The following is a 13,057-nucleotide window of genomic DNA, read 5'->3' on the forward strand; positions in this document are numbered from 1 at the left end:
ATTTCCAGCGATATTGTTTATGCATTCACAACAGTGACGTAACAGTTATTTGTATCTCTGTTGATAATTTACCTGTATCTCTTTTACGATGTTATTCTGTTCATCGCATTGTGGTACTGATTTCCTGACATCTGTGTATTCGAGTGTTTCATTGTATTTCTAATTATTTTGTTAGTTGGAAGTGAAATCAACTTGAAAACTATAGTCTTACCCATTTTACGGTCCATGGAATGTGTATTACATTTTTTGTATATACATTGTACTTGGGTGTGGGAGGGATGTTTGAAGTCTTGATGTCTTTTTTTCTCTGGAAATTTAATAAGCATTGTTTTATTATAAAAAATCTCCTTAACATAACCCAATAAGTCAAGAATATCGCTGCACAACGACAACGTAACCACAGTTTGTCTATTCCATGGCTGTGAGTAATAATTTTCTTAATCTAATGTTTAACTTATCGATCTATATTGTATTATATTTGTGGTACAATTATGTTATGTATTCTTAACATCTATGAAGTTTACTCATATTTGAGTTGCACAAATAAAATTCAAACCTCGAATTCAAAATTTCATATATCTTTTATCACTGTAAAGTAAATTAAAGGATTACGAATTTTTCACAACTTGTACGTAATTCAATTTCAGTTTTCCCCAGTCATGCCAGTGTACAATGTAAGACAGTCCAATATGTGATAACCTTGCTGTCATAATACATTGACTTAGCAGAAATCGTCACAGAAAACAATACTGTCCATAATTATTTATAACAATCTGTAACTATCCGAAAATATCCGCAACTCTCCGCAAGTGTTAAGAACTATTATGTGCCAATTCGTAAGAATATCCGCAAGTGGACGCAAGTATTCGCATCTGGTCGTATTTGTCCGTATCGCCCGCATTTTTCCCGGTATGTTTTGAATAAATTTTCTAGTGACGGCAAAGGATCCGCGGGAGTCCGCAGAAAAATGACTTTTTTTGGACGTAACGCCGGACGCAGAGCATAATTTTTTTACAAAACATACGGGGAAAATTGCGGGCGATACGGACAAATACGACCAGATGCGAATGCTTGCGTTTACTTGCGGATATTCATATTCTTACGAATCGGCACATAATAGTTCTGAACACTTGTAGAGAGTTGCAGATATTTTCGGATAGTTACGGATAGTTAAGAGTTTGCAGATATTTTCGGATAGTTACGGATAGTTACATTTTGTTATTAATAGTTAAGGACAATATGGTTTTCTGTGACGATCCATACTAAGTAAGTAGTGTATTGTCACGCGAGGGGGGGGGGGGAAGAAAGAAATGAATCCTTCTGGCTGCCACTAATAGAAATGTGACATGGGGAGTTGGAGACCTATAATCATACTAAATTGCTGCCACCAGTTAATCTTTGAAAGGAATTAACAAACCTTATTCAGGAGTGTTATACTACTCCAGTTCTCAATGTTATCACAACACTGTTACACTAACGAGAGTCTGGCCGTTATCTGATCGTGTGGATGGTAATGTCATTGTCACTGAGCATGTTCGTTGGAGCCAAGTGTTTTGAGTATCTGCTACAACACCATGATCACGTGATCTCAAACCGCGCGAATTCCCTGATTCGTACATCACATGTGAGCTAGCTACGCGTATGTGCAGAACTGTGGAGTGTGGATCACCACTGACCGTGAATATCAAAGAATCGTGTTATTTCCTCAGTATGGTAAGTAGACTGTGATATTTGTACGCCTCTTTGTGAATGATCATTTCTAGACTATGATAAGCTATGGATTCTATTCATTCTCTATAAATTAAGGAATTTACGTACTGATACTAGTGTTCTTGTAGCTATCATCAATCACTCACTGACACTGCACTGCACATAGAGTCTACATCATACACTGCACTCACGTCATACAAGTTATCCTTTGACGCAGTCTCAAGATCTAGAACAGTGTAGGCCTACTAACACGGAATCCACATTTCAATGCACACATGACAAACACGACCTCGCTCTCTTATCACTGTACATCCATACATCTTCCTACAAACGATAGATCTCCTAGTAGCGTTTCTACATAATTAGGTAACTATCAACTGTAGATGTTGAATTGTTATGTAGATGTAGCACGACTTGTTCAATCGATGACTGTTCGTTTTCTCGAAGTCTACGAGGGTGGTTTGGTATCTTGCATGTTTATAACCAACAACTAATTTCCTGTACCATACTAATCTGCACCATTCTACATCACCATTAATTCTGCCAACAACTCCTTATTACTGTAGACACACAGATATCATAACTAGACTTTACTTTACAAGCACTGCACATCACATCACAGACTCAACAACTTCACATTCACGTGTGTATCGGACAAGGGAAATAAATCATTGTCTGAGAATTTGGGTAAAGTTCAACGGAACTTTAATTCCGGAGGCAATCTCAACATCCTCCATCAAACAATCATCAATAATGGATTCATTTTACATAATATACATTTTGAGATAGAGCGATGTCGAGAATATAAGAGCCATGTCAAGAATATGAGAGCCATGTCAGCGTACACCTTATAATAACTACAGGATACCTTATAATCTCTATAACCCTATCTGTTATAAGTTAAATCTTCCATACACTTCCTATACTTTCAGTCATTTTATCCCCACACCTGAAATAATAATACTAGATATTTCCCTATCAATAAAACTACATTTATACTCCTTAGAGTTGTATTGGGTCGATGTAATTGTTCATGCTCTTAAACCGACAAACTGCGCTCCACAATGATTCCAGGATCATTGGTTCTTATCTGGCGTAACTAGCTTGACTTTATGCGTTATCCTCTGTAACCCATGTTACATAAACCATCACGTCCCAGCCAATAAAGTATCCAACCTAATAAAATTGTAACCCCACACATCACGTTCTGCCTTATACCAAATTCCAGATCCACGTTCCCCCTCTTCTCCGAGCAATAAAACCAAATAACCACTCCTAGCTTCTGACCCCACTCACTATGTCGGTGCGAGCCTAGCTAATAACCGGTACACCTTCAACTCCAAAATTATCTATACAGCCTCAGGAACTCATCCCCTATATAGACAATTATTCAGGCTAACAACATAAAAAGCTTTCCTCTAGGCAATCACAGTTCGTATACTAACTTGTGGCCTCGGCCCTCACTGTCTGAGCTTGTCAAGTAAGCAACAACAAATCCATAACGACAATACGTCTTATTCCTACTAGCTGATACCCTTAACCCTAACCATTATTATTCCATTTTATATCACGACTCCTGACATACGATACTCAATAGCTGACCTTCATCTGACATGACATAACTTACTACTAAGCTCTACAAGCATTTTCTTGTCATTGTTTTTGTCATTTGTTTACAAAAGAAATTCAATAACTGAAAACCAACTATTTGAAAACGAGAACAACTAACAACTATCTCCAACTAGCTCAATCACATAGCAACGGACAACCTCACATATTCCTATAAGATATCATCAATGTATCCGTGACTGATATAATCGCTCATGACCGGAATTTCTACAATTTACACCGACACTGGAGAATATCCTCTCTAGAATTCTATCACATAGCTTATTATTAGCATTGACATATATCTGGTTGCTGCATCTGTTTATAACATATCTCTGTTTTGTGGCATAAGCAACGTACGGTGTTCACTAAATTCTCATTAACATTTCTAGTTTTGTAGTTGTTGCATAAAGCAACAGTGTGTACATTTAATAATTAGACAACAATAACATATTTGATTCGTTTGTTGCATAATGCAACGGGATGTACGCTTACATTCTCATATTTGATTGTTTGTACGTCTGGTAGATGTATACTCTAAAATTCTATGAAATTACAATAACATGTGTGATTTGTTTGTTGCATAATGCAACGGGATGTACGCTTGACCTAACGTACCAACTACGTCACTGCTGAACGCAGCACGTAAGTGACCATCATGGCTAATTAATTTACGATCTCAGAAATGTTTGGTGTAAAGCCCTACAAAAGAAAAGAAGAGAGAATTCCCAGTAAATGTATAAGTGTACCAAAATACAAAACTTCTCATGACTTAATCATTTCTGTTGACTTGCTATATTTTACGTACTGTCATCTATCCACTTCTTTGCAAAATACACAGAATGGACAACAAAATATTCCATAAATTCTATCTCTTCATCACTCAATCAAAATATTCCATGAAAGATTTAACAGAGTTTCTTGTCATAGTTCTGACTGCAAAATCAAATACTTACTATCTTATATCTTATCTGTATAATTATATGCACTGACAATAATCCTAACAGCAAAATATATGAGGACATTTCTACTCACGTTGAATGGGGATTCGCTAACTGTAGGGAGAAATGGGAAAACAATTCAACTGTTTAAATCTGTTTAGAGGCTGTAGTCTGTTTTCTTCTTCTTTCTCTTCTAACTGTACCAAACGCCTTATCTCTCGACAAGACGAATTTTCTCGTTCAGGCGACCCCTTTATATACCCTCGGGCCGATCCGAAATTACCATTGGTTCAATGTTATGTAATACGACACCCGCGAACTAATTAATATTTATGGGTAACAAATTGCGCACTCATCGTACTTGTACTGCGGGAGATTCAAATATACCATGGGGAATCTGGTGTTGAAATAACAAAAACTAGTATTTATCCTGGAAATATCTTGCTTAATAATCATAATTGTTGTGAGAAACAACTTCAACCCTTTCAATTTATTATAACACTCATGAATATGGATTTCACATTTGGCGTAACTCGAGATCGTTATACTGCGTAAATACCAGTCCCACATGTGGAATTATCTGTATGGCTGTCACATGAACATCACATGAATTCTCGTCTTCTCGTGGAAGACTGTACTCTTTTCTCATCTTTAAACAACGGGCCTCTGTATAATCTATGAATTCAAAAACAGATTGCAGTCTGTCACTCGAAATTAAGAAAAATCAGGTCACTTTTATGGGGTGAAGTACCGTCTTCGCACACCGTACATATACAATACATGGCTATGTATACACTGTACACTGTGTAGTAACGTTGCAGGGAAAACAAGGTCACCTTGAACTTTCGTCGTACCGTGTGTGTGTGTACACTCAGATCGCACTTACATATCCCTTAATGCTTTAGAAGTCAGAAATGAATCGGGGGGGGGGGGTTTAAAAAAATGAATTTAGTCAAAGATTGAGGGGGTTTCCTTCACACTACCCCTTCACCACAAGTCGATGTCCCCATCGACAGCATTCAGACATTAATTTACTACTGTATCATACTCATAGGCTCTTCTCATGTCAATATAATTCAACAAGCTCTTTTACAACATATTTTCTCAACATATTTGGCTCTTCTCATAAAAGAATTAAAATTCAGAATATGTACACATCCAGGTCTATACAGATCTAACACATTGGAAATACGACTGCATGAGCGCAATACACTTTCGTACATCTGTATAATTTCTCTGAATCATTAACCACAGTTTCCTTATCTCGTCGACTTTCTCAAAAAATCATCAGAAAGTATACATTCACCAGATTTAACCTGACCTCATTCACTGAAGAATTGACATTTCCTCAGTATAACTGAAGACAACTTTTTACAAACTGCCACAATAACTTCTGTGTTCAGTATTGAAATAATCAATTCACACAACACCAGTACCTCTTCCTATGATACTCCTAGTATCCTGACACTACTACCCGAAATGGCAGTCAATATGATATTAAGATATATAGATAATGTCATAGAACTAGAACACCATAATCAAACTACAGTCAAACCTGTCTATAGCGGCCACCCAAGGGATACGGGAAAAGTGGCCGTTATAGACAGGTGGCCGCTATAGACAGGTAACATGTATCATCGTTGTATACATCTATATATACTTACATGTACATGTACATGTATGTGTGTACGTATGCACATGTGTGTATCATGCATAGAACAATGCCGGTGTTTATGAAGTTAATTGTTGCACAGTACATGTAGCATGTGCACAGTCATGAAGAAAGCTTAACACTAGTGCATTATTGTGACTGAATAAGTGATGAATGCAACGATTGCGCAGGAATGACTGGCACGGCTAACAAGCAGAAAAACGCGCTGAATTATCGGCTCGGCTACGGCTCCATCGTGTTTTTGGCCTCTATAGACAGGTTAAAATCTACCGCGGGAAACAAAATTTGTGGCCGCTGGCCGCGTTAGACAGGTGGCCGCTATACACAGGGTCTTTAACATTGCTTTTCTCTCGGGGAGATTTTTCAGTGGCCGCTATAGACAGGTTGCCGCTATAGAGAGGTGGCCGCTAAGGCAGGTTTGACTGTAGATCTTTGTACATTAACATACACTTTTGAAATTATTGGAATTATCCCATACTTACACACATTTCATGTTATCTTACAACTCAATCAACCAATCATAAAATACATCTATTGATCATCTGATGAGAACAACTTATTTACACTAGCACGTAACGCTTAGTCCTCATTTGAGAGTGCGGGTGCCTCAGGTCTGCTCGTTTCCACAGTTCTCTTAGGCGCCTTGGCAGATTACATTGTGCAGGAAAACAGCGGCGCCGCCGTTCAGCGGTCCTTTGAGCGGCGCTTTGAAAAGCCCGTTAATACGCCGGGGTACTCAAGCGTATTCCCGCAGTGGCCCGCTCTCCGGCTTTTCCTTTTAAAACGCCGCTAGGGTTTTGCAAACCCTTTTATGAATAACAAACTCCTTGTTGTGACGAACAACTTATTCAGAACAACGCCCTCTCGTGGCAGCGTCTAATAGTGTCTTTGAACAGTATGCTGGAGCACAGAACTCTACACACAGTGTTAGTAATGAAGTTTAGAGTTCTGAACCCTGTAGGTAGCACAAAACAGAAAATGATAAAACGCTGTCACCTCATAGGTTCGTCTCACCTCTGTAATTTGCATACTGAATGCAGGTTCAAATGGCCCATACCAGGAAGATGAAACTTAAAGCATGTGATTTAACAATATGCTTTCAATGTTTGTACAGTGTATCTTATCTTCTAAATAATAACGATGTATATTTTCGATCTTTATTTCCACAAACATGGAATATATTTCAATCAGGGCTTTTTATGATGGTTTGACAGTCGAAATTTTAATCAATTTGTCGTAACATGTGTGTATGTGTGTATGTGCGTGCGCACGCGCGCACGCGTGTGTTTGTGTGTTGGTTTGTTACTTTATTTTTATTTTTATTCCTTTTGCTGTTATCAGTGATTTATGTATTACAACACATGCAACCAGTAGTGACAGTAATGACGCATAGAAGTCAGGGAGTTTGGGCCTGCACGGGTAAGAGTGTTTTTTTTTTTTGTTTTTTGATTTTTGTTTTTTGTTTTTTGTTTGTTTGTTTGTTTGTTTTTCTTTTTTTTTTTTGCTATTAGGCACATTCATGGTGCACAATATAACACGTCAATTTATGAAACTGAAGTTTCCAAACTAAACGAATGTCTATTTTCCATGTAATCTGTTTAAAATGTATTAAATACAGATTTCGATTTCTGTCAAAATAATTATAATTTTGTTACTGGACCCCATCGATATAAGCCCTGCTTTACACGTGTCCATGACCTTTCATTGCTATACTTTTTTTCGATATAATTGCGTGCATATTTTTGTTTGCATGTCTATACGGACGTTTCTTTTTTGATGAACGGATGCATACAGTTGAATTGAATGTGCATTGCAAATGCATGCAGGCCTGTGGATATGTTGTGTGTGTATTGTGTTCACTTGTCTGTCATTTTTTGCTATTAAAGACAAATCAGTTGAACGTCCTTCTATAATTGTTCTCCAGCATAGCGATGCTGAGGAGGCTCGGCAGTTGATGTGCATACTGCTATCTTGATGACATCCAGCTGTTTTTGTAACATTATATATATATATATATATATATATATATATATATATATATATGTGTGTGTGTGTGTGTGTGTGTGTGTGTATTTACTCGCGGTTTGTCTCTCATTAGGTATGCCGGCATTGTTGCCCTGTGTATAGTTTTTTATGATCTTAGATTCCACGATTTATTTTTTTCCTCCATGATCGCGCTATGACTTTTTAGAATCAGTATCTCTCGAAATCCTCCCAATCTCTCTAACTCCTTTTTTTCACCATCGTAATTCTTTTATCGTAAACTCTCAAGACTCCAAACTACAAGTATCATATCGCGGAAATTATTTCAATCAATATTTCCTTTGAACAATAAAAACGTCAATCTTGTGCTGTTAAAACACCCAATGTCAGAAGATAATTCAAATCCATACCAGCTGTCGAACTATCATTCGACTTTGAATATCAACACGGCAGTTTAATATTAAACATCCATAGATCCTCGTCACGCACGTGTGTATGGATACACACTATAGAATAGCGTTACCAGTCGTTTTCTTTTTATCGTTTTTATGGCAAAGCGGTTGTATTTTGTGTACAAAATGTATGTACGAAATTATTACAAGAGGATACAAATATACTGCGGATGTAGAAAATGAACAACAACATCAAACATACCTGCATTGGACGTGACGGATGCAGGCACTAATTTCGCATTGCAAACATTTACACTTTTAAACCAGCATGTCTAAGCGAAGTCATGATACCGGTAGGTCCTATACAGTTTGTACATTTTATGCTGCATGCTTAGCATCTACCGACATTTGAATCCGACTCTCTCGGTCAGCTAATGAACAGATGTATATAGCGTGACTATTATAGAATGTTAAAATGTACATGTCAAGTATCTATGTGCTTATTTATTTGTTTATCTATTTATTTATTTGTTTGTTTATCTATTTGTTCATCTATTTATCTATCTATTTATCTATTCATTTAGTTATTCATTCAAACGCTAATCCAGGAAGAAAGAAAATATTAGCAGTTGCTTTAATCGAAGTCCTATGTGAACATGATATTTCGGGCAGCCAGAGGCTGCAGCCAAAAGATAGTGATAGAGAAGGCTGCAACTAAACGATTGGGAAAGCGTTATCTAAAGAGTGCAAAGGGCTGCTGCAAAATGATCAAAAGGGCTGCGAGATTATGACTGAAAAGGCCGCAGCCAAACCCACCAAAGGGCCGCGGGAAGAGCGTAATAGGGTATAGAATGTAATGCCAACCAAATGCCTATAGAATTCGGCATATACAAAATAGGTGGTACGGGTACAATAGATTTCAGACACCCCGACCTGTCCGTAGTGAGATCTCCGATCCCACTGTTATGTCCGGAGAAGATGGACACTTCCGCGATGGGCACCGTGAGTCGATAATTGCTCATTGTCTTTCCAAAAACAAACCTTTGTTGTGATAGCAACGGAGGCTGAAACTGCGTGATTGATGGTCAGCTCCGTGTTGCATTTCCAGCAACATGCAGATTAGTTCACAACCTCTATAGAGAAGTAAGTTCAATAAATGAGTTAAAGTTTCATACCCTGATATTGTATTCGGATTGATTCCCTGTCTTTTATCGTTGCGGAAGGTGACGTTGTATTTTTTGGTTGGGGGGGGGGGGGGGCTACGGTTTGTAATCTATTTTTGATACTGCCGCCATCCAAACAATTGAAGAATTAACGCTGGATGAGCTTTAATAGCTTGCTTTTAAATAGTATCATACTGTACTTGTTATTGTTTGTTTGTTTGTTGTTTGTTTATTTGTATAGGATTGTATGTGTTGCGCACCGTTTATGTCCAGCTAATTGCCTTTCGATGTTATTTAGTCTTTTTGTCCACGAGGAGACTGCAAAATACAAGCTTAACTTTTTAGCATGTCTCCTCCATTTCCTGCAACTTTAGTTTTGATTCAATATTCTCTTGCTTTTTTTCATGCGTATTATTGTTAACTTCATGTATTTTTCTTTGTTACGACATTGTATTGATGTTGTGTTATTTTGTGTATGAAAATGTTGTTGGAAATGAAATAAATGAAATGAAATGAAATGAAATGAAATGAAATGAAATTAACATAACATAACATAACATAACATAACATAACATAACATAACATAACATAACATGTTTTTCATTATAACTTGTTACAATGCGTGTGTGTGTGTGTGTGTGTTTGGGGCACATGGGGCAATATCCCTGAAAACCCCACACAAAATAATGAAACAAAAAAGATTTATCAATTTTCAGTTACCCAAGCGCGCGGGCACACACACACACACACACACATACACATCTAAAGTAATAAAGTATCTTGGTTTTTTTTTCTCGAAACAGAAAATGACGTTCTGTAAATTCATGTTGCTGCCTTCAATCCAGTCATAAATATCCAACTTCATCCATTCTGCAGCTGTTGATTTGGTGACCTGCTAAATTGCATTAAATTTTTGTTTTTTATATGGTCCCATGGAATGTCAATCCGTCAGTTCATTCTAGCCGTTCCTCCAAAATTTGTACTCCAGCTATTATAGACACCATGGTTACCTATGACTGCAGTGACTGTAGAAAAGCAGACTATTTTTAAAGCTTGAGAAAAAGCGAACAATTCGTTCAAAAGTTATCCATTTTCAACAGAAAATAATGGTTTACATAAAGATAAATGTGCTGATCAAGAATATTGTTTTGACTCAATCGGGGAAAGATGTCACGAACACGAAAAGGCAGAGGATTGAGGGAACGTCACTATTTGTTACTCTGCTAACAAAACGAAAAAGAGCATATGCACTCACACACACACGCACACACGCACAAACAAAGACACACACACACACACACACAAACAAACAAACATAAGTAAACAAGAAATAGAATAGCCTCTTCCTGGAAAGAGGTCGACACAACGTAGGTCAGTTACAAAGGAATGGATAAATGAATATTTTGAAGAAAAACATTGGAATCTTGTGAATTACACTTTTATCATAATTCCCTTCCCCAGGCCAAATACAACCTCGTCTGCCCTTGTCAGATTGTGTGATTATGTGGGGTGTATTTAAGTGACCAGATAATCGTTAAGACGTGTTTATTGCTTGTGATTCTTTGATATATCGTTACACTCTCGAAGTATAATTTGTTTCATGTTTACTTGCATTCGTTAAAGTTTCTGTATTGTCCTGACATTCCTTCATTTAATTTTTTTATCCTGTGAATTCTTAGGATAAATTTTGCTGCAAATCCACATTTTCGTCTTGACTTGTACATTGTACGTTCTTTGTGACATATTTCTCAACGGTTAAAAGTGATGACGCATTAGAAGATACTGCCCATGGTATGCATATCATTTTTCATTTGTTTTGAACTCAACTGAAAACCAACCATATATTGACATCCAGCTTTCGTAATTTCTCTTGTTTGGCGAAGTTGTGTAGTTCATTATGGGCACGTCGTTGATCTCAGAGAAACATGTCCACAATACAGACAATTTTTTTTCCTTGAAGCCCTCTCTCCTGGCTTTGCAAAAGGCGTACCCTTCAGTTCATTATATGCTACTGATTTCAAACTATGCTATTAAACTTTGCAAAGATACGTGCCGCCTATTCAATAGGGAGTTTTCGCAAGCACGACGCGGCCGGGATTTGAGCATACCATGTGCAAATTTGCATCTGCGCATGATCAAGTCCGAGAAACGTCCCGTGGGGAACACTGGTGCGCGGGATTCAGCCGAAATAGCGTTCGGTCCCGACGCTGGGCATGAGTGAGCCAGTCAGCCAGCCAGCCAATCAGCGATCTTGTCCCCACGCCTCGTCCTGTACAGGAAAGCGAAACTGCTATGGTGACGGGAGTCCGAGTACGGGTACTTTCACAGTTGATTGCTTCCTTTCAGCTGATCAACGCCTTTCAAATCAGCAACAACACGTAATCCTCCATCAATACATTGTCTCGATACGGAACAATACCAAGATTACCACTCACGCAACCTTTTGGTAGAACTCGTCAACACATCATTACAATAACGAGAGGGAGAGAAAAAAAAATCGATATTGGTAGAACTGAATATATCACATCTCGTCATTTAGATCCATGGTGGTGGAAATTAGCGTAACAATTAAGGTGATAAAATGCTACTTTCAATCTGTTTTCAATATAAAACAGCAGAGAAGGCGTTCACGCATGATGGCGTGAACAAAACGACTTAGGAACAGCATGTCACACTGCACGGCTTCTAATACAATCTTTTCATACTAATTTTGATAGCTGTACGTCGTGCCAATCATGACTTCGTGAAAATGAATTAGGGCTATTACAAATGAAGACAGTGTGTAATCATACGGTGCTTCAGCAATTCAGAAGAAATAACAATTAAGCTGAAAGATTGTAATACCTTTATATGTAATACATAATGCCACTCGAAGGCCTACTTCAATTTGTACCATCATTTACAAGTGCTACCTCTACATGCATGTTTTAGTACTTATCGTCTTTCAGTGTACAGAACAAGGCAGATTTTTCTTTTGTTTTCAATTACAGGCAGGATTTTGTCTCTGTGTGTGTTCTCGTCAGTGTATGTTTGTTTGTTTGTTTGTTTGGGCGAGGTTAGAGTGGACATCATTAGCTTATTCGACCCCTGTTGAGTCTCGCAAAAACTATAGTTAGCTATTCTTTCTCAATTAAAATTCATGCGCATTGGTGGGAACTATAATTGTATGCATGTAATTCTTACTTTCAAAGAAAATCAATGGAAAGGAACCGCGTAAAAGATATTCCTCATAGCTGCGATTCACCTTTCTCTGTGTCATTTACACCTACAAATTTCAATACATGTTCTCATCCCTTCTTCACGACTACTTTGTACTTTAAGTTTCCTGGTGTATCCTGTCGCTGCTACGCAGATGACACACATATGTATTTGTCGTTCACACCTGACGCACATGCTCAGCAGCAAAGCGTCACTCACATGGAAATATGTGTCAATTATGTACGTGAATGGATGCTGCTAAACAAACTCATGCAAATGACAGTAAGACTGAACTGTTATTGATTGGCACACCAAAGCAAATATCCAAACTTTCTTTTGATGGGATATGGGTTAGAAGTTCTGTCATAAAGTCATCTTCCATTGTTAGGA

The 13,057-nt window shown here is 37.7% G+C and overlaps 1 protein-coding gene across 1 annotated transcript in view; it reads left to right on the top strand.

Annotated features, from left to right (window-relative positions):
* The first annotated feature begins 1,340 nt into the window (after nt 1-1,340).
* LOC140226480 (uncharacterized) overlaps nt 1,341-13,057 on the top strand; it is a 29,372-nt gene continuing 17,655 nt past the window's right edge. Inside the window, exon 1 of the mRNA XM_072306945.1 lies at nt 1,341-1,713. The gene's annotated coding sequence lies outside the window, so the exon portion shown is untranslated. The remainder of the gene's footprint in view (nt 1,714-13,057) is intronic.

This window comes from Diadema setosum, chromosome 3 (genome assembly GCF_964275005.1).
Source record: "Diadema setosum chromosome 3, eeDiaSeto1, whole genome shotgun sequence".
NCBI lineage: Eukaryota > Metazoa > Echinodermata > Echinoidea > Diadematoida > Diadematidae > Diadema > Diadema setosum.